Source organism: Suricata suricatta, chromosome 10 (assembly GCF_006229205.1).
Source record: "Suricata suricatta isolate VVHF042 chromosome 10, meerkat_22Aug2017_6uvM2_HiC, whole genome shotgun sequence".
NCBI lineage: Eukaryota > Metazoa > Chordata > Mammalia > Carnivora > Herpestidae > Suricata > Suricata suricatta.
This window is the reverse complement of record NC_043709.1, coordinates 103,584,057-103,605,083: the sequence shown is the minus strand read 5'-3', so window position 1 is coordinate 103,605,083 and position 21,027 is coordinate 103,584,057. Positions and strand designations below refer to the sequence as shown.

The following is a 21,027-nucleotide window of genomic DNA, read 5'->3' as shown; positions in this document are numbered from 1 at the left end:
GAAGCCAACATAGGAGCATTTGAAGGAACTGAGGATGATCTCAGGTAGCAACAGAAAGTTCAGATTCATTTTCAAATTCTTAAAGTATTATTAAACAAGTAATTGGCACGTTATTCTTGTAATATGAGTGGGTAGAATGAGGGCCAATGAATATGGTAGGTGGGTTTCTTTTCTTAATATAAGGAGTAATTTCCAACTATCAAAGAGATTGGACAACACAATAGCTAGTGTGTGTCCCCACACACAGACACCTGCTTCCACCACACTGAACAATTTTTAAGTCCTTTTTATCCTTTAGGATTGGGGCTAACCTATATGACCTCAAGTCTCTTTTAATGGCTATAGTCAACAATGAATGCAGCTAACTACTTATTCAGCTTTTCTTAATGGAGTTTGTCATGAAATGTCACTCAAGACATGGAGAGAATGTGAGGGATTGGTGGGTCCCAAGGCATGACCTCCTGGTATTTTCCATATATGTTCCCGAAACACCCTGGCATTATGTGGAACTGTTCCCAGAGATCAACAACTCCACCCTCTTGTATTACATGATGGAGAGTGAGGAACATTCTAGACATTCATAGTTTGCATAGTCCCAAAGAGCTTTTATAGCCTGGTCATCTGACTTTTTTATGGGGGGTGGGAAGAAGTGTACACATAAACATAAAATTTACCATGGAAACCATTTCAAGAATATGGCTTAGTAACATTAAGTACATTCACATTGTTATGCAACCACTACCACCATCTAACTCCAGAACATTCAGCCTACTTTTCAGTGCCATCATGAAGTTAAAAACCTATTCCCCAAAGCTGTCTCTAGTTATGACAGCCATGTACTATATGCCCTGGCTTTCTCTGCAGGCCCACCATGGCTATGACCATCCCTTTCAATGTGCATACTTGCATTTCTAGTTAAACACGCCTTTGATGTCTGATACAGCGAGGGAGTCATGCCTGTCACTGGTTCCAGGTGAACATGTGAAGCTCACCTGTGCTTCCCATGTATAAGCTGCCTTCTGCTTGCTCGGTAGAGACGATGGCTTAAGAAGCCTCTTCTAATGTTGGAAATGATGACCCCCCCCCCGACCCCCACCCCAAGGAAAGGGGCCAGCTTGGGTCTAATTTCACTTTTTTTCTGAAGGAAAAGAGGGAAAGTGGTAATCAAGGGTTCATGCAAACTCCAGCTGATCTGCCTGGCTTGGTGTTAATGTAAACAGTTAACTGCAGTCGTGTAGGCCTTGGAGAATCAGGGTAGCTTTAATTAATTCCAGTACACGCCTTGCAATGTTTACATTCCAAATTACCTTCAAGTCAGAAGTATGTGGCCCAGAACCACAGTTTGGGGGCAATAAAATTCCACTGGCCGTTGCTTCCAGCATCTGGAAGTCATTTGCTAAAAGAGACAGAGTTTGCTATTTGGGAAAGTTAGATGTGCTTCAAGGGAGAGATGAGGTGACAGTGGCTTTCTCCCAAGCTGCTGACATAAGGAAAGAACCTGGCTACCTTCAGAAAAAAAGTGATGTCCTGTGATTCTGAGCAGGGAGAGGAAAGCCCCGCCATTTGCTGCCATCAGCATGAAAGGAAACCTAGGATGAGAGCCTGGGGAAGGATGTTACACCCATGACCAGGATTAGATTTCTAGAAAGTATTTCGCGTTGTTATAGACACCAGCTCTTGGTTTGCTAAAATTGGGGTTGTCTTCCTTTTCCCATTCCTTATCTGCCTCCCACCCAAGTGCATTTTCCAGGATTCACAGAAAACTCCATCTGCATTAAGAAGAGTGTTTGGAGGCAACAGTTGGTTTTTCTGATGTGCTTGAGAACATTACGAGTTGGTTACACGATATCTCCAAAACACACTGCGTCCTTGGCACCTCTTACGCACTAAGAACTGGAACCCAGTGAATGAAAGAATCCTGTGAGTACGAGGCCCTTGCAAATTTCATCTAGTCCATCCCCCTGCCTTTAGGCAGAGCTAAATATAACCCACTCCACACTTCCAGGCATCTACCATATTATTTCCCTCTTCAGATCTGAGAAAGGAAGGCTGGGTTATGAAAAATACTTTGCATTTGCTCCTTTGGAAGTCAAATTTCCAAATGAGTTAACAATGCTAAAGGGTTTATAGTATCTCTCTAAACAAATCAAAACTTCATGTAAATCCTATTATTTATCAATGTTGTTTTGTCTCCCACTGGTTCAAAAGCCAAGTTAGATTTGTTGGTGATACACTTCAAGAATTCTGTATTCTCAAATCCTAACTGGGAGGCAGGGGACAGGATGTTACCCCATCTTTCCAGTTAAGGAAATTTAAGGGAGTAGAGGTGAGCCCTGGAATCAAACAGACATGGACTGAGGCCTTGCCTTGGGTTAAGTGACTTCTCTGAGCCTCCATTTCTTGTGTGTAAAGTAGAGATAATACTACAACTTCTCTGATGGGGGTGTTAACGGTTAAATGAGCTAAGAGTTGTAAAGCAGTTTTAAATACTAAGTGCTCCCAGCACAGTAGCTTGAGTGGCATGAGTAGTGAGCTGAATGGCTCTGGAATCATGCAGGGAGATTTTAATCACAGGTCCCCAGGCCACCATGCCTCTGACTGCAGGTAGTACTAAATATACCCAGACTGCTCCCTCTTGGAAACTGGAGATCCCAGCTGTCTCCCAGGCTCTGTGCTAGGTATTCGGCATTGCACAGCCAGTCCTGTTCCACTTCCTTATGAATTGTAAGTAACCAGAAAGTAGGGACCACATCCGTGTAGATCACTGGGTGCAATATAGTGCTTGCAAAGCCATCTAGAAAGCAGTGCTTAATAAATACTTTTTAGTTTTACTACTTTTATTTATTATAAAATTTTGTTTATTTTGAGAGGAGGGCAGGGCCAGAGAGAGAGAGAGAGAGAGAGAGAGAGAGAGAGAGAATCTCAACCAGGCTTTGTGATGTTAATGCAGAGCCTGACATAGAGCTTGAACCCATGAACCATGAGACCATGACTTGAGCTGAAATCAAGAGTCAGATGCTTAACTGACTAAGCCACACAGGTGCCCCTTAATACTTTTTAAAATAATGATCAAGATGACATTGCTATGTTACATGTCACCCACCTTGCTTCTTTCTCTAAGCCACCTGGGACAATCATGGACTGGAATTTCTAGCCTCATATCCTAGTATGTGGGTGTTTGAATGATTCCTATAATTAAGCAGTTTTGGGTTTTTACTATTTGCGTCAGCATTTCACCAAGTGTAATCCAAGGATTAACTGCATCAAAACCACATGGGTTGGGGATGGTAAGGGAGTGTGCTAGTTAAAAATGCAGATAACTGGCCTGCACTCCAGACCTCCTGAATGATAATCTCTGGGAACAGAGGCAGGGATCTTCCCTGGCTTAAAATAAGTCTTTCCAGTGTAGCCTCTGTGGCTTCAGGAGCTTCTGGTTCTATCCTTGCTTTATTTTTTAAAATATATTTTTAATGTTTATTTATTTTGGAGAGAGAAAGACAGAGTGTAAGCAGGGGAGGGACAGAGAGAGCAGGAGGAGACACAGAATCCGAAGCAGGCTCTAGGCTCCGAGCTGTCAGCACAGAGCCTGATGTGGGGCTTTAACTCATGAACCGTGAGATCATGACCTGAGCTGAAGTCTGATGCTGACCAACTGAGCCACCCAGGTGCCCCTACCCTTGCTTTTTAGAGTCTACAATAATGGGCAGTTCTATTGGTCTTACAGAATTGAGAGTGTGGCCAGTTGGTCACACTTAAGTGGGCTTAAGCCAGAAGAATTTAAACTTTGTGACTTGTCAGGAGACTGTGCAAATTCAAAGGCACCAGAGAGCAGGAAAAGCTTCTCAGTGCTCCAGGATCAGCAGCACAGAAAAGAATGCTCCATTCACAGCCTCAAAAGATGAAGTGCCTTTCCCAGATGATGTCCCTGGGTTCATTCTGCAGTTCTGGTCCTTCATGATGGATGGCTCTGTAATTTTTAGAAAGTGCCCTGGGTGGTTGTGCTGCACAGTAAAATTTAAGAACCAGAGTCAAAGTTTCAGGCCATCCACCTCCACCTCAGTGAGCTTTGCCAAGAGGTACAGCCATGCAATGGGAAGACCCACAAACTGTGAGCAGTGGGGAGCTGGATTCTAGTCAGGGCTCTTTTGCCTCCAAGGAGCTTTGTGGTCCTGCACAGGTCCCTAGGCATCTTGGAGGCTTACTTTGTTTCAACTAAATAAATCTCCTGCATTCATATTTTATTTTGGCAATGACATTTTTTGCCAAAGAAACTTACCCCACACCTGGATACAGAAAACAGATTAAAGTGCAGTGGTCAGCATCACCTCCAGCAGCCCCACGGGCATGTCAGCAGGAACCCAGAATCCAGCTCTGAATCCTCTGGGGTGATCGAATGTCCAAGTTGGATTTGTAGCTCTGTATATCCCAAGGCTACATCCCAGGAGGGGATGGGAGGGGAGAGGTCAGCTCGCTCAAGAAAGGATGCAGAAAGCTGGCTGGCAGGAGGCTGTCTCATGTTTCAGCTGAGTACCCCACAGGCAGCTAAGAATGGGCTTCAGGTAGCAGTGGTAGCTTGGTGAGAGAGGTTCCACTTCCTCAAATCTAGTCACTGGGGACACAGAAGCCCTGATGGTCTGATTCCCCTGACAGCAAATGGCCACTATCTCATTTCCTATCACTGCCACTGCAAGAGCTGTGCCCACCACTCCCTCCAAGCTTTTGAAACACTTTCTCATTTGCATGTGAGATGGATGTGCATTAGCTCTCCTTCCAAAGGACATTTGCATATTAAAGACCCCAATGATAGGTCCGGTGGCAAATCAGCTTGTTTAGCATGTTTTTCGACCAGCAAGTCTCAAATTTTTTTGACTGAGAGACCTTTTACAAGTAAAGTTTATTCCAGTATTTTTTGGAAGACAGTTTGTGATACACAGAGGTGTTTGAATGTGGGTTTTAGGAAAAGGCTGACATTCTGAGGATCTGGAGGTGAGGAGAGGCAGAAGAGAAATTATTTTTAGTTTTTTCCCCTTAATTTTATGTTCTATGGGGACAAAAGACTATAGGACTTAACATTATGATTACTCAAGTCCTAGGACTCAAACTAGTCTTTTGTAAGAGGACTCCAGGGTCCCATAAGTTTGCATGCTCCCTGGCAGAATTTCAGGATAAAACCATGGACCTGAACTGGAGGCCAGCAGCACGTGTCACTCTGTCCTTGAAGACTGCCTGTTGGCCCAGCTCAGCCCTGGGATGTGTCTGACCACAAAGCTCACAGGCTGAAGGTGCGTTTTATCTGCTCCTTCTATGCTTCCCACCATGGACCAGAGCCGGGAAACACCAGCTCCATAGCCAAATCATAGCTTCTGGAAGTTTCTGAAGTCCCTTTCATATCCTAGCAGCCTGTCACCCAATAGTACAGTGGCCCAGTGGGTCTTTCTTCATGGGAAAGACAGGTAAGTTTAAGAACACAGTACCTGGGGCAAAACTACTTGGTTTCAAATCCAGGTTCCACTGCCAGGATTTTACTCCTTAATTAAAGTACTTCTGGCAAGTTTCTTAACCTCTTCATGCCTCTGCTTCTTCAACTGTTAAAATGGGGGATGTCAATATAAGGATTAAATGAGTTAGCCTAAGTACTATAGTTAGCAGAGTGTCTGGTACATGGTGAGCATCAGAAAGGTGTCTGCTATAGTAATATTACACCACAATTCTGCCTCACTGGCAGACTGGTTTTTGGGTGGTAAGAAGGAGAAAACCCAGCCTGAGTTGTTTCTGAACCTCCACAAGTATGCAGAGCTGAAAGAAAGGCAGGATGATGGGGAGAGCATCCACGATAAGATAGACACATTGTCATATAGGGGAGGAGCAGCGGACTGGGAACCAGGAGAGCTGGCCTCCACGTGAGGCTCCACCATTAACTTTGCCATGTGACTGCAGACAAGTCTCTCAACTTCTCTGACCCTTGGCTTCCTCCAGAGTAAAATGATGGAGTTACACTAGGGATGTCAGCGTCTCTCTCAGATTTTAACCTCCATGCTTCTAGGCCCAGGTGCTGGATACGGGAAGGGTTGGGGCGCACAAAGAGCCAGATTGAGTCCAGAACTAATATTGTGTGTGTGCATCTGTGTGCTGGACAGGAGCTCAGGGAAGACAGATGTTCAGACACCTCCCTCAGCCCCTGCCAAGGAGTCTCTGTCCAGTGGTCCTGGGAGTGGCTCAGGACGGTGCTGACACTGAGGCAGATGTTTAAAAACGTGCTCACGCAGCTGCCATCCAGCTACTTAGTGTTGTGTTCAACTAGGTAAGAATTGAACATCACATTCAAGATTTAAACTCTGTAAAAATGGAAAGCGCTTAGGTGCGGCTACTTTTCTCATCCACATACTTGGTTCACCCTGGCCTGTGCCTCTTTTCCTGCTACGGCCTTGCTGTGTGCCGACGTGTTGAACCTCACTTAGCTCAGCATTTGGGGCATTTGGGTACAAAGAGCATCTTTTGAATTTAAAAGCAACTGGCTGCTCTGGCTCAGATGAATGTGCTGTGTGGTGCAGGGAGGGCTCATTCACCAAGAGGGCTGGATGTGCTTAGTGGCCTGTAAGAAATCTGCTTTCTGTCCCTTTACAGACGAGAAGGACACAGGGTCTGCCCCCTCTGGATGCTCAGTTGTTGTCCTCTCCCAGCTTTATGGAGTCGGTCTGGCCCTGCTCATAGGGTGGAACAATGACAACATGGGGGGACAAAACAGGTCACAGTGGAGGTGATTTCAGTGTCCAGAGAAACCTGGCACTAGGGTGTCTTCCTCTAGTGCTGGGGTAGTGTATCAGGCATGCCTCTTGTAGCTGCCACTGCCTGCTTGGGGAGGCCTAACTCAGAAGGAGGAGAGACTGGCAATCCTGAAGAGACTTCCTAGGCTGGACCACCCTCACACTCCTCCCAGGGCACTGTAGCTCTCAACCTCCTACCCTGCCTCCTCACATACACGCATACAAGTGCATGGAGGCACACACACATGTGCATGTGCATGCTCGCATGCACACACATGCACCCCATCCCCCCCACACACGGGGTCTGCACTGCCTCTGGCTGACAGACTTTAACTCACTAGAATCCACTGTCTGATGTTTTACTTTCCACCAGAGTTCAAAGTCCTTGACAGACATCTCATCTGTCCTTGTCTGAACTCTCAGAGCTCTGACAGGAGAAGTGACAAATGCGACCTACTCCCCATCCCGCCTACGGCAGGTGAGGGAGACAGAGCCATCAGCCAGGGCTCTTCTCAAGAAGGAGCAACACCTCCCCTGGGAAGCAGCAGGGCCACTGCAAGGACTCCCTCCATGGCCTTCAACATGGTACGCACTCACCACGTGCAGAAGAATTGGGATGAAAGCCCACTAAGACTCTCTACCCCAAAGCAGCTCATTTCCCCAAACACGCCAGTTTTCACCCGGCCCCCCAGTGCCTGGATGGGACTTAGGTGCTCATTCTCTGCACAACCTCCCTACCAGTCTTGCCCATGTAGACAAATCCACTTATGGATTCTGTTAGGGCTGAACGTGCCTCTCCCCCACCCCGATTCACACGTGCAAGTTCAAATTCCTGGGACCTCAGACGGCAACTCTAGTTCAAGACAGGGCTTTTATAGAGCTAAATAAGTTAAAACAAGGCAATTAGGTGGACACACATGTAAGGAGGGAAGGTGGTGTGAAGGCACGAGGAGAAGGTGGCCCTCTACCAGCCAAGGAGAGAGGCCTGAGGAAACGAACCCTGCTGACATCTTGATACCAGACTTGTGGCCTCCAGACTGAGAGAATATATTTCTGTTGTTCAAGTCACCCAGTCTACAGGGCTCTTTTTAAGACAGCCTAAGCACCTCAGACAGATTTTGCCACTCATTTTCTAATCTGTAAGACACGTGCGTGGCTAGAAGACAAACTCATGAGCTGAAACATTGGCTCCAACGCCCAACCGTGTCCCCACCAGCTAATGCCTGATGTTCCCACAGCCTGGCCAAAGGAGGAGACACAGGAGGAGGCTAGTGAAAATAAGACAAAGGGCCGAGAGCAATGCTCCCCACACTGTAGACCCCATGGCACCAGGCCATCCTCTCTCCACAGCATGGAGAGCCTGTGCGGCATCTTGCTTTCTGGCCTCCCCTGCTTGCAGTGTGATGCATGTTCTGCATTTATGAAGCCTCCCAGGTAGGCACTAACCCCTCACCAATGCAAAGGCAATGTGATCAGCCAGAGCACTCAGTCTTACAGCAACCAACATGGAGATGGAGCCAACATGCTCCCCAGTCCTAAATTAGAACGTGAAGGGCAGAGAAACAAAACAGACCAAAATACCATTCTTCTCATGAGGGAATATTTACTGAATAGTTTATATATACTGAATGAATCTTATGTAAGAGTCAACATGTTCAAAGCACTAAAAATAGGTCTGGATACATTTTGGTGAATAAGCTATTAATGTATTTAACCCTTCTAAAGAAAAAGCATATATGAAGGAGAGGGTAAGTGGCCACTCATTATCTACCCTCAAGTCCTCTCCCAACCCTGGCTCACCATGGATCGTCACAGGGGAGAGGATACCGACACAGGTGGACAGTCCCCACCTGCAGAAAGGAAAAGTCCACAGGCTTCCGGGAGGGCAGGGATACAAGGGAAGGAACTTCCAGGAATCAGCAGCTTCCTACGGCTTACCTGTGGAAGGGCACAGAGAGTACACAGGAGGCCAGGGTCTTGAGGTCCCCCTCCTGCTTACTCTAGAAGGGGCTTCACGTAGGCTTCTCAGCACTTGGGCCAGCCTGGCACTCACAGCATGGGAGGCAGGTGACAGGGCACCATGCATCGCCTTATGCTCCCACCAAGATACAGGCCAGGCATTCTCCATTCTACCATTCCAATCCCTGGAAAATCCCCCAGCCAAGGGTCAAGGATGGTGAATGGGTTAAATAGCTACAGATGAGGCCTCAGGGCAGGAATTCACTGTGCACGTCTCACCGAATAGCTGAGGCGGCCAGATTTCAGTCCATAAACACTTGTCTGTCACGAAAATCATCCAGCCTCAAAAGCAGTATCCTTTTCAGAAACCCAAACACTTCTTCTTGTAAGTGAACCAAAGTTTACAAATTTTTTCCTAATAAATCAGTTGGACCGTACTTCTTTTGTAAGATTACTGACCCAGAAACAAATCTAAAATGTCTTCAAAATAGCCTCTCAACCACACTGATAGTTCATTCAGTTGCAAAGCCTGACTATAGTCTCTTCTCATTTTTATTTCCAGCTGGTTAAAAACTAAGAACATTAAACCAGGAGTAGGATTGGGGTTCCCAACCACTGCCACAGCCAGGCTGGGGAGTCTTGGGAAAATCTCTTCAGTGTCCTGGGCCTCTGTGTCTCACTTGGAAAATGAAAGGGCAGGTGTCAGACTACTTCAGGCTCTGCCTTGTAGGACCCTATTATTCCAGGGCTTCCACAGGAGATTAGCCAAGGACACTAGTTTCTCAGAATGTTCATATGTGCCCTGTAGGAGTAAGTGTTCTGTGGTCAAGAAAGTTTGGAGGTGACACAGGGTTCTTTACTGTAAGACTTCTCTGAACCTTGAAAAATGTTAATGAGCAATCTGTGATTCACCAGGAGGGAATTAAACTGCAGTGTTTCTAACATAAGGCATAAAATCTGACTATTAAAAAATTTTTTTTACAGGACTGGAAAACTTTTAACATCTACAGAGGAAAGCAGGATATGGAGCTAGTCTTCTGGGAAAGAGGTTTCTGCTTAGCCCCCAAAAGGTGGCAGAGAGGAAGGAGGGTTATCTTACCTACCCCAAGTCAGGCAAGCCCTAGAGCTGAGTGTTCCCCCAGACAGTCTTGGGGCATGGAGGCCGTGCCCACAGCTTCCTGGGTAAATCTTCCGCTGAGGACCTGCTCACAACCAAAAGTGGACTGCATGACCACAGACCACTGGGAGCTGTTCAAGGCCACAGAGTTTAATGACCCTGATGACAAGTGGCTGTGGGCTCAGGGATCGCAGGCAGTCCAGCTGCTCATCATCCCGATCTCAGATGTATCACTTTTGTCCCAGGCTGCTTTCCAGAAGCCTCACCTTACACATTTCTTGTCTTAGGATTTCCCAGGCAGGTTCCTGACTCAGGGCCCTTTCCCTACTCTCTCAAGAGTCCCCTCACCATCTTCAGGGCTCATTGAGTATGCCCCTTGAATCCTCTAGGTCTGGAGAGTCCGAATGACACAATTTAGGACTTAATTAAGCATCATCTCATCTGGCTCCTGTTCTTCAAACAGTGTTAACTATGCTTTCCAGACTGGATCACAAATGTCCTGAAGGAAGGGATACTGTCCTTCCTTATGTGATGCTACCAAACATCAAGCTGAGCAAACAGTAGGCACTCAATAAATGAATTTAATTAATTCATTTTGAATGGTAATCAGGGCCTCACTGTTTTCCCAAAGACAGAGTTCATTCTTTACAAATATGTCTTGTATGTGACATGCAGAATATTACTCCAACCCTCCCCAGAGTTCTTAGTTCAGATGCAAATTCAAAACAAGTCTACTCCCCCGCCACCCCCTCCCCCACCTCCAGCCCCTAGGGCTGCCTCAGACTTAAGGACCAGAAGTTTTTATTTCACATTCTTTAAATTTCCTAAATTTCTCTCTTCATCTATAGCTTCGACTTGAGTTACAAAATGGATGATGATAATGGTTAATACTTGCTGAATATCTGTGATATGCCACACACGGTCCATGTTTTAATTCACTTAATTCCCAACACTTTTATGAAGCGGGTGCCATTGTGGTGATGATGAATGAGGCTTGGGGAGGCTGGCTATCTTGTCTGGGTCCACAGCTCACAATGGTCTATCTGGTGGACCCCACAGCCATCAGATGGTCAATAGGAGACATGTAAAACCTCTTTTCCTGGAAAATGAAGATTGAGTCTTTGCCTCCCAGTGATTTCTGAATCTGGCTGATTATCAAACCAAACAGTAACAATAAAAATAATCATTCCTCATTCCTACCCACAGAATTTCTGTTTCAGCAAATCTGAGGGAGATGCAGGAATCTATATTTTCTCAAAGATCATTGGGAGATTTTGATGGTCATTCAGGATTGAGAAGCACTGATCCAATCTGTACCCTTCTGTCCACGACACCTGAATTAATCCACAACAGGCATCAAACAAGAGATCTTTGATTAACATTTACTGAACACTCATTGGGTAGGAAATGGGAAACAGCTGGTTGGCATGTCAACCCTCCCTGCTTCCTTCCCTCCCTGTATCCACTGGAAAATGTACATAGCTTAGTCCACTGGGCCTCAGTAGTGATGTCCAGGGAAGGTGAAGAGAGCCAAGAAGAGGTGGGGCCCAGGGCACCCCACATCTATATTTTTAAAAGCTTCCCTGGTGATTCTAATGCATAGCTTACACACTTGTCTTTTTTACAATGAAGGACTCTGGTCATTCAGCCTTGACCTTTGAAAGCTTCTTTTTCATGTAAACAAAGTGAGCAGGGATGCCTTAATATCTCCAGCTAATTTTAGCTTAATATCTCCAACTAATAACATTAAAATGTTTTAATACCCTTACTAGTTCCATTCAGCCTCATTAGGAAGAGTAAATAAAACAAAACACATTCCACACACACGTGCAAATGAAAGTCAAGTCCGTGGGAGATGGTGACCATGTCGGTGTCACTCCATAGGCCACATCTGGAGGCCACATCCCTGCCCACCTGGTATCACAAACACAACAAGTCAGGGCTAGGAGGGACTTGGGAGAGAACCCTCCATGGACACACCCAGCCATGAGAGAAGTGACTTGCTTACACCTGGTGGCAACATCAGAATGAGAACCCAACCAGGTGGCCCCAGATGGTGCCACGGCACAACAGCAGGTAGCCTGCCGGCCTTCCAGACTCTCATCTTTGCTTTCCAAATGCTGGGGCAAATATCAGTCACTGAAGCCTTGATGCCAATTTATGACAATGTCACCTAAGGGATACCTGCATGTTAATTTCTACGATGAATGATTTTGTTTCTTATTAAAGACACTTGAGACCGTTTTTGAGCTCATCACAGGGCAGGCAGGGACCATGCTGTCTACACACGCTTCCCTTTACTTCTGCATTCTAACAACCTATGAGCAGCAGGAAGTATTGACCCTCTCCCTCAGATGGGGGAAACTGAGGCTTTGAGAGGGAAGTGCCTGGACTAAGGACACAACAATACATATGGGTGTTTGAACCAAACTGTCTAACTCCAAAGCCCTTGGCTGTAACCACTGGGAATATTGTCCCCTTCAGAATGGACAAGCCAGGAAGGAAGTAAATTTTGGAGCAACTGCTAAGGGCCCCTGAAACAGAATGAATGACCTTCTTCAGACAGCTTCCCTTCCCCTTCTTTCTCTGCTCTTCCTCCCCCTCCTCCTCTTCCCTCTCCTCCCCATTCTCCCTTTCCCCCTCCTTTTCCTTCTTCCCCCTTCTCTTCCCCCTGCTCCCCTCTTCTCCCTGTCCTCCCCGTCTTTTTTACCCTCCCTCTCCTCCTCCTCCTCTCCTTCCCTCTCCTTCCCCTCCCCTTTCTCCTCCTTTAAATGTGTATGTAGTTTTTCGTTTTATATTGTGCTTTTGGCAAATGCTGGAAGGCTGTAACACATCTATATATATCCAACTGTTAAAAATAGATTCAGATATATATATGTTACATATACCTGTGTACTCATGGAGTATGGAGAAATATTCTAATGTAAGGTATATGAATATACCTATGCATATACACATATACATATATAACATATATTCATACATATATATATGGATAATCATACACACATTTGTAATGTATATATTCAGACCAAGCAGAAGGAGAGGACCCAAGATTCTCACAGAGATGCAACCCGAATGATTTCAATGTCAAAATATCACAAAATTCACAAGCACGCTGCGAGGCTTAGTGATGGTGGGGAAAATACAACACCTGGGTGTCGGAACTCCATAGAGATGATTCCTTAGCAATTTCTTTCCCCTTTGCTTTTCTTCTTGGGAGGTGGAAGCAACAGCCCATTTTCTTACAACCCACTGTCTTTTGAGGAATTAAAAATAACAATCTTAATAACAGCACAAGTGAATCAGGTCCATGGACTTGTCCACTAATGACAACTTTCTGATTCTGCCAATGGTTTTCTATTTGCCAATATCCTCCTGGTACAGGCAGACTCTCTCTCCCCCAAACCCTGCCAGCACTATGAATGAAACAATCAAGACTTTAAATGCCTCTGGTAAATGCTACTGTCAATAAGGCAGCACCTATGTTTTCAGTGCTCCTATCTCTAGAGAGTAAATGACAACTAAAATTTGGAGGGTAGGCCGAAAGGAGAACACTCAGAAAGCTTGCAAACATAATCAGCATTAGTTTTATTACTCAGTTGTTTGCTTCTCTGTCCCTCCCTGGACACCTTTCCTTTTATCATGGATATTCCCCCACCGACTGGCAGAGGGCTGCACCCCCAAGGCAGTACCCAGGCAAAATGATGATGAAGACACAGTTGGCTTTCTAAGCCCTTCTCTATTTCTTCAGTCAGTTCCATGGATTTATTTGATCTGTGATGAGCTAAGTGATTCTGATAAGGGTGTTAGCAAGTTAAAGTTTTCTCTTTCCCTGGAGGATTATGGAATAACGGAAGCAAAGCCAAGCTCTAATAGTGGAATTTCAGGGAGTGGGACATTTACAAGGAAGAGAAATTTCCACCCCATGCAGATGGATGTTTCTCTATTGTTGGACCACACACCAATTGTGGCATTTTATACCACTTTATGCCCCTTATCACCCAGGCTTCCCTTCTCCTTTTCCTCACTCCTTGGCTCTGTGATAGAGAATGTAGATAGTCAGCAGTTTGATGTGGGAAACCTCAGAACAGGAGGTTGGGGCCAGGTTGCCTGGCAATAGTGCAGGTCATGGTGGGCAGTAGGTGGTCTGGGAGGAGGAGATTCTGAAAGCAGATACTTCTTTGGGTTTATGTTGGAAGGGAAAAAAACTGGACCTGCACTCTTTTTGACCCCAGTAACCTTCCTCCAGCCTGTCCCAGTGCAGCGTGGCAACGGCCTTGGACTGAGGGTCCACAGGGGAAAGAGCCCAAACCATTGTCAGGGTTAAGTTTACCCTAAATATAAATGGTCTTTGGCACCTATGACCTGTCTTTTGGCCTGTGAGGCCAGACCATATAGAAATGCTTCTGCGATTATTTGCAGTCAAGGGTTTTAAGTTCCTCTATCTCTAGGGTGAAGAATCCCTGCTCTTCTGCATTTTGCTGTGAAGAGATTGCTCCTCGTCCCCATTAGGGCAGAGTGGCTATCACGTCCCCACTCCATTAGCATGGATAAACACTTGTGCTCACTCATCATCTGTCAACATCTCTCTTTTCCCCACTCCCTTTCCATTTTCCCATCTTTACTCTAAGGCACAGGGCACAAGTCATCCATTTTTATGACACCTGCTGAGCAACCTCATTTTTCTGACCACTCTGGCATGTGACACCCCTTCCATTCTCCTTGCTTCTTACCAAGGCTGTTCTTATATTAGAGAGGAGGGTGAGACCAATCACAGGGACAAAGAAGCAACATGTTCACAGAAACAAAACAATGAAAAAAATGCATGTGATCTGTGATATGAGATACTAACAGAGGATGCACATTGAGAGGTTAGAAGTGTGAGCTGAGAATCAGACAGCAGTTCTACTGCCACATCCACCACTTACAAGCCACGTGACCTTGAGCGTCTCAGAGTCTCAGTTTCTCAGGCTCATCTGTAAAATGGAGGTATTGCCAAGTAACAGGGTGGTTACCATACTTACATCGTATGCCTGTGATTGGCCTAGTACCATGCCTGCCTACTGTGATGAATATAAATGATAGGTTATTTTTTAAACCCTAACCATTCTTAACACCATTTGGCATCTCTTTGGCCCCCTCAGCTGAACCAGAATCATTACTATCAACACACATTCATTGAACAGTGTTATTTTAAGGGAATTCTGCTAGGTACCAGGAATCCAGGAGATAAAAGAAAATTTCCTGTCCTGGAAAGAGAAATTGGGGCACGTGGGCACACTTGCTTGTGCCAAATGTGTGATGCATACAGGAAGGGCTGCAAGGTGTAAAAGGATTGATCCTTCATTGAGGGGGAGTTGGTTTGAATAAAACCTTGAAGGGCAGAACAGGAAAATGCATTTTAGATGGGGGTGACAGAGGTGGGAGGGACATGACATGAATAAGAAATAAGGAATTCATCACCTTGGCCATAGTAGCTGATTCCTAAAGAATAATGGAGAATAGGTTTGGAGGAATAGCTAAGAGCTACCTGTCAGATTAAGGATGTTTACTATCTAGGCTTTTATGAGCCAAAGAATCTGTTTGAAAGGGGAATTAAAGAGCAAAAGAGGGTTTGCTCTTCTTCCCAAATCTAATGGGAGGCTATGTGCAGGGACCTGGCTGGAAGACTACAGCAATAGTCCAGGCCCCAGAAGACATGCTGGAAGAGGAAATAGGAAGAAGGGTAAGATGAGAGAATAATGCCAAAGAAACTCCCTCCCTGAGAAGAGTATGCCCCAGAACTGTGAGCCCATGGAGATCCCACAACTGGAGCAGACACGACATACCAGATACCTATTACACACATGAACAGATTGCCTGGCCCACCTATGGCTGGGTTTCTGCTTGACTGATGGTGAAAATCACCTTGACTACATGTCTTGGTCAGTGTGATCAACAATGCATCCTAGTCCCAGCAGCTGCCAGAGATGCTCTGCATGACAGTGACCTATTGTATATTAACTATATACTGCTATTGTATTTAACTAATATATGCTGCTTTAACCAGCAGGTCTACTTGGACTTGTCTGGCTTGGATGGCCTGAGTTCCACTCTCATTGACTGTCTGCTTCCTTTCTTGGGCCTCTTGGCAGTCTTCAAGCCCTGTGATGTGCCTTCAGAGACAGTCTTCCCTGCCCGCAGAGCCCCATCTTCTTGGACCTGCTTTCTGCCTGTATTCCTGCCCTCACCGCTGCAGACCAAGCATTCCTGACCTCTTTGATCTACCATGACAGCTTCCTCACCAGCCTCCCTGTCCACTCTCCCTCCTCCATCTACTGCCTGCCACCACCAGATAGACCTTCCCAAATGTCATCAGGGCACTCCCTGATGGCCTAAAGGAACAGATCTCATTCCTTCCCAGGATAAAGATTAAAGGTCTTCCCACTCTGGCCCCAGTCTACATCTCCCCTACCAGGCCACCTACTCAAGGCTCCTCAAGAATATCAGCCATATTCATGCCTCATGCCATGGGTTATGCGCTTCTCTCTGCTTAGAATGTTCTTCCTTCTAGGGGCAGCTGGGAGGCTCAGTTGGTTAAGCATCTGACTCTTGGCTTTAGCTCAGGTCATGATCCCATGGTTTTGTGAGTTTGAGTCCCATGTCAGGCTCTGCGCAGCTGGCAGCCCACAGTCTGCTTTGGATTCTCTCTCCCCCTCTCTCTGTGTCCCTCATCCACTCACACTGTCTCTGACTCTCTCAAAATAAATAAACTTTTAAAAAAAGAATAAATTAAAGAAAAAGAAAGACTCTAGGTTTAAAGGTAGTCATGGAGTCACAGGGTGGAAAAATATTAATTGTTCTTAATACTTATTAAGCATACTAGACATTTATTTATCCCAGGACGTGCCTGCAGACAGGACAACCCTATGTCATCAGGTCACATCAGATGAGACTCATTCATATTTACATATTTTATTGTTAATAAGCAAAAGGGCATTGTACCTGTATCAGGGGGGGAAAAGCCCTGCTTCTCTCTATCCAGCACACCTATGCTACAGCTTGAGACCATTTCCTTCATGTTTTGGACTTAAGAGGAGATTTTAAGAGAAGTACTGTTTCCTTGCAAGAGGCCTTCGCAGGCCCCCATGTTAGGGGGTTGATGTTCAGACAGAGAAGGTGAGATGACAGGTCAGTGTGACATGCTAAGCCCCGGCTCTCTGACACTTCAGTGTCCAGGTGCCTCATCTCCCTCCTTCCACTCTCTTTCCTGTCCCACCCCCAGGATAGAAATGCACCCACCAGAGTCTCAGATTTTACAAGAAGTCTCCATGAAAATCCACGTAATACACAAGTATTTGTGGCCTGGGCATACACCAGGGAAAGTAAAAAGGAGCTGCAGAGGGAAGTGGAATTTCCCGAGTTGCCAAGGGCTTTTGGAACTAATAACTATGCCAAAAAAATAAAAGAAAGAAACCAATTATAGAAGGCTCCTTGGCAGTGGCCTGTAACCAGGCATGCAGGTTCCCCAGCACCACCATGGGGGCCTGGTGCTGCAGGGCACAAACAAAACGGAAAGAGGATAAAGTCAGGAAGGGACACTAACACACATTCCCGCTTGGCCCTTCACCACCGTCTGTCCATTTGGGGCAGAGATCTGGCTGAGAACTAGAAGGTTCGCAGGCCGCTTGGAAAAGGTGGCTTTGTTTAGATATGCTACCTGCTACCTGCCTTTCCCTTCCCATTCACCTGTATCTGCATATCCTCTATCCTGTAGGCCACCCTAATTCCTCTAGTTCACCTGCTTTGGCCACCTTAACATTCCCATCCCTCCATAGAAGATACTTGCTACATGTTTGTTGATTGGATACATGAGGCTGTAGAGAGGTCTCATAACTTGGTCAAGATCACACAGCTGATTAGTGCTGGAGATTTCAAATGTGGGCTGATTCCTGAAATAGTGCTCCTGCCGTCTATGCTGTACAGTGTGGGAGTGGGAGGGCACAGGGAGTGATAAAGGGGACCTAACCTGATCCTTCTCCAAATACCTCAGGGCATCTATAACAATGTTCTCTAGACAAAGGAAGGACACACGAAATGAAGACGGAATTGACTTATCATCTCAGAGGTGCAGAACTACTTCCAAGTAAACCCACGCATGCTTCCTTCTCTAATATCCCACAGAAGGAAGGCCCTGTCTTACAGGACCCATCATTCACTTCACTATTACACACCTACTTATGCCATTAAATTCTCGTCTCACTTGTCACACTTTTCCATTGTCCTTTTCTTAAAGATAAGCTCAAGTCCTATGACACTTAGCCTCCCCAGGAACCAAAGATCTGACACTTAGTAGTGCTTAATAGTCTAGTAATTGGTTTCCCCTTATTTCTAATCCCAGTGATGCCCTCCTGTTGGTCTTACTGATAGTTAGGCTCAGAGAAGGCCCAAACTGGGAAAGACCATTAAACCCAACCAAGAAGTGAGGAGCTGAAACAGTCCTTTCTTGCCTTCTCAGCAAGAAGGACTTTGCCTTCCAAACAAAAACTCAAAATAAAATGTAGGATGGCTCCCTAACTTGGATCTCTCTCCTTCTGGCTCACTGCAGATTTCTGGAAAAACTTTTCTCCCCTATATGTGCACCACTTTTCCTATGTAGTAAAGAGAGGTGACGGACCAACATCATAGGTTGGTTATACTCACCTCTCTTCCTTCTTAGAATAGACAAATTGCAAATCAACAGTGGCCTGGATGTGCTACCCAGAAAAAAAACACTTCCAAATGCTGCCACTCGGAAGTTGCTCAAGCTACTGTCACAGCCAGATCCTGTGTTCTCCACCGCAGGATGCTGCTGTGACAAGTTTTAATAAAACTATATTTATGCCAAACACAAGACCAAACAAAATCTCCAGACTCTAACATCTTATTTACAAACATTTCAATTTGAAGTAATCAAAACAGTTGCAAAACTACTAGTTACCTTCCTTTCCTCCCTCCTCTCCGTGGTGTCCTACTCACCAAGGAGCCAAAGACAGAAAAAGAATTTGTAGTTTCCAGAAATTACCAGTAGGTGGCGCCAGCAAATGCTCCCTGTGGGCGTAAGTAAGCAAAGGGCCTTGGATAAACACTCATCTGGGTTCCATTTTGATTGTTTTGGCTCGTAACTATGGATTTTGGGGCTTCCTCATTAAAACACTGTTCGATTTTTCAAGTAACCTTTTTTTTTGGCTTCAAAGAAAGGACTTTTTATTGTTTTTAGTAAGAGTTACCATTAAAGTGCTTGCTATGAGCTAGACACACTACTAGGTGCTTTAGATACTATTAATCCTTGCAATAACCCCTGACGTATTAGTTATTACCTCACAGTACATAGGATCTAGGACTCAGCAAGTTTAAGTGACCTGCCCACATGGTGGGCAACCAGCAGAACTGAGGATTTAAATACAGTTTATGTAACTCCAAAATCCATGCTGTAAACCACCACCAGTTTTCCTCAATAGGTTGGCTGATTCAGACAACCCATTTGAGAAAGCCAAGGATGTGATTCTTTAGGGCAGTCAGGAAATCATCCCTATGTCCCAGAGATCCCGTAACCAGTGCTGATGATATGGGCAATTTCATTCTTGGAATATCAGTCTTTCACATACCTCACATCCTTGTGAAAAGTAATTCTCAAGGCAAATTTAACATTTTACTCTTGTAAGAATACTTGACTCCTTCTCTGCACAGGTTTGGCTTCTTACTCTCCATGAATAGTGGAATAGCTCAGGGTCCAGTGGCAAGGGGATAGAGGGAGGTTTGAGTGGAGTAACCCTGAACATGTTCTCTTAATAAAGCCCAGGAGAGGTCCCTCTCGTTCTTTTTTTTTTTTTTTAAGAGAGAGACAGCAAGAGCACCAGTGGGGAAGGGACAGAAGGAGAGGGAGAAAGACAGAATCTTAAGCAGACCCCACGTTCAGTGCAGAGCCTGACTTGGGGTTCAATCCCATGACTCTGTGATGATGACTTGAGCTGAAATCACGAGTTGGATGCTCAGCCGACTAAGCCACCTAGGCACCTCTCCTCCAGTTCTTTTAATGGACAATACAGTGAATCATGTCCCCACTGTAGCCTTCTGGTCATATTTCCAAGATCTACATGGGGGAAAGGAAGTTCCTTGAAACAGATAATTTCTTTTCCCCAAAGAAAGCATTTTTTCTACTTCCAACCAGCACTTTTTCCCCTATTCTTATAATTGTCCCCCAAAGTGCTTGCTCCAACATTTTATTCATGGGACTGACGCCCAGGTGCTCCCTAAAGAAAATCCACACCACCATTCTCTGAAACATGAACCTGCCCTGCTGAGCCTAGGGGTCCTAGGAGACAGCACCCCAGCATCACCCCTTTCCTGATGTGCCAATCCTCAATTGCCACGACATCTGTGGAGGGAGTCAGGTGCTGGCCAGAAGGCTCTCTTTTGATGCTGACTCTCCACCTGTCTGCACTTACCCACCTACAGACTTAGCTCTGCTGTGCCAATTAAAACATTAACTCTTCAGAGTGAGAGCAGTTGGTCATAAATGCCCAAGTACTTCTCCTGAATCAGCTTCATTTTTTAAATGTATTTTTTAAGTTTTAAGTTTTTATTTATTTATTTTGAGACAGAGACAGAGGGAGTGAGCATGAGAGGGGCAGAGAGAGGGAAAGAGAGTATCCCAAGCAGGCTCCACACTGTTGGTGCGAAGACTGATACGGGGCTCAAACTCACAAACAGTGAGATCATGATCTGAGCTGAAGCCAAGAGTTGGATGCTTAACCGACTAAACCACCCAGGTGCCCCTGAACTGGCTTCATTTTTTTCAAAGGTAAACCAAAGTAAAGTCAAAAGAATACTAAGCCAGGAGTCAAGAAAGCAGATTTCCATCCAAATTCTATTGCTATCTAGCTGTATCATTTTGAACAAGTTCCTTAACTTCTTTGGCTTCAGTATCTTCATGTTTAAAGTAGGCGGGGTGGACCAGGTGACCTTCTAGATGCAAATATTCAGTGATTCTAGTGACCTGACACAAACTTCCTCTTATGCGTAGAAGAGTAACTTGAGCTGAGAGAGTGTGAGCATGTAAATGACAAAATAGGAAAGTTGTTCCTTTGGATGAAGGAAGGGAGGGAAGAGAGGAAGGGAAGGATGGAGGGAGTGAGGGAAGGGAAGGATGGAGGGAGGGAGGGA

At 45.5% G+C, this 21,027-nt stretch overlaps 1 protein-coding gene across 1 annotated transcript in view; it reads right to left on the bottom strand.

Moving 5' to 3' along the window:
* The window catches only part of CACNA1C (calcium voltage-gated channel subunit alpha1 C), a 721,004-nt gene that overhangs the window by 388,211 nt on the left and 311,766 nt on the right, over positions 1 to 21,027 (bottom strand). The window lies entirely within an intron of this gene.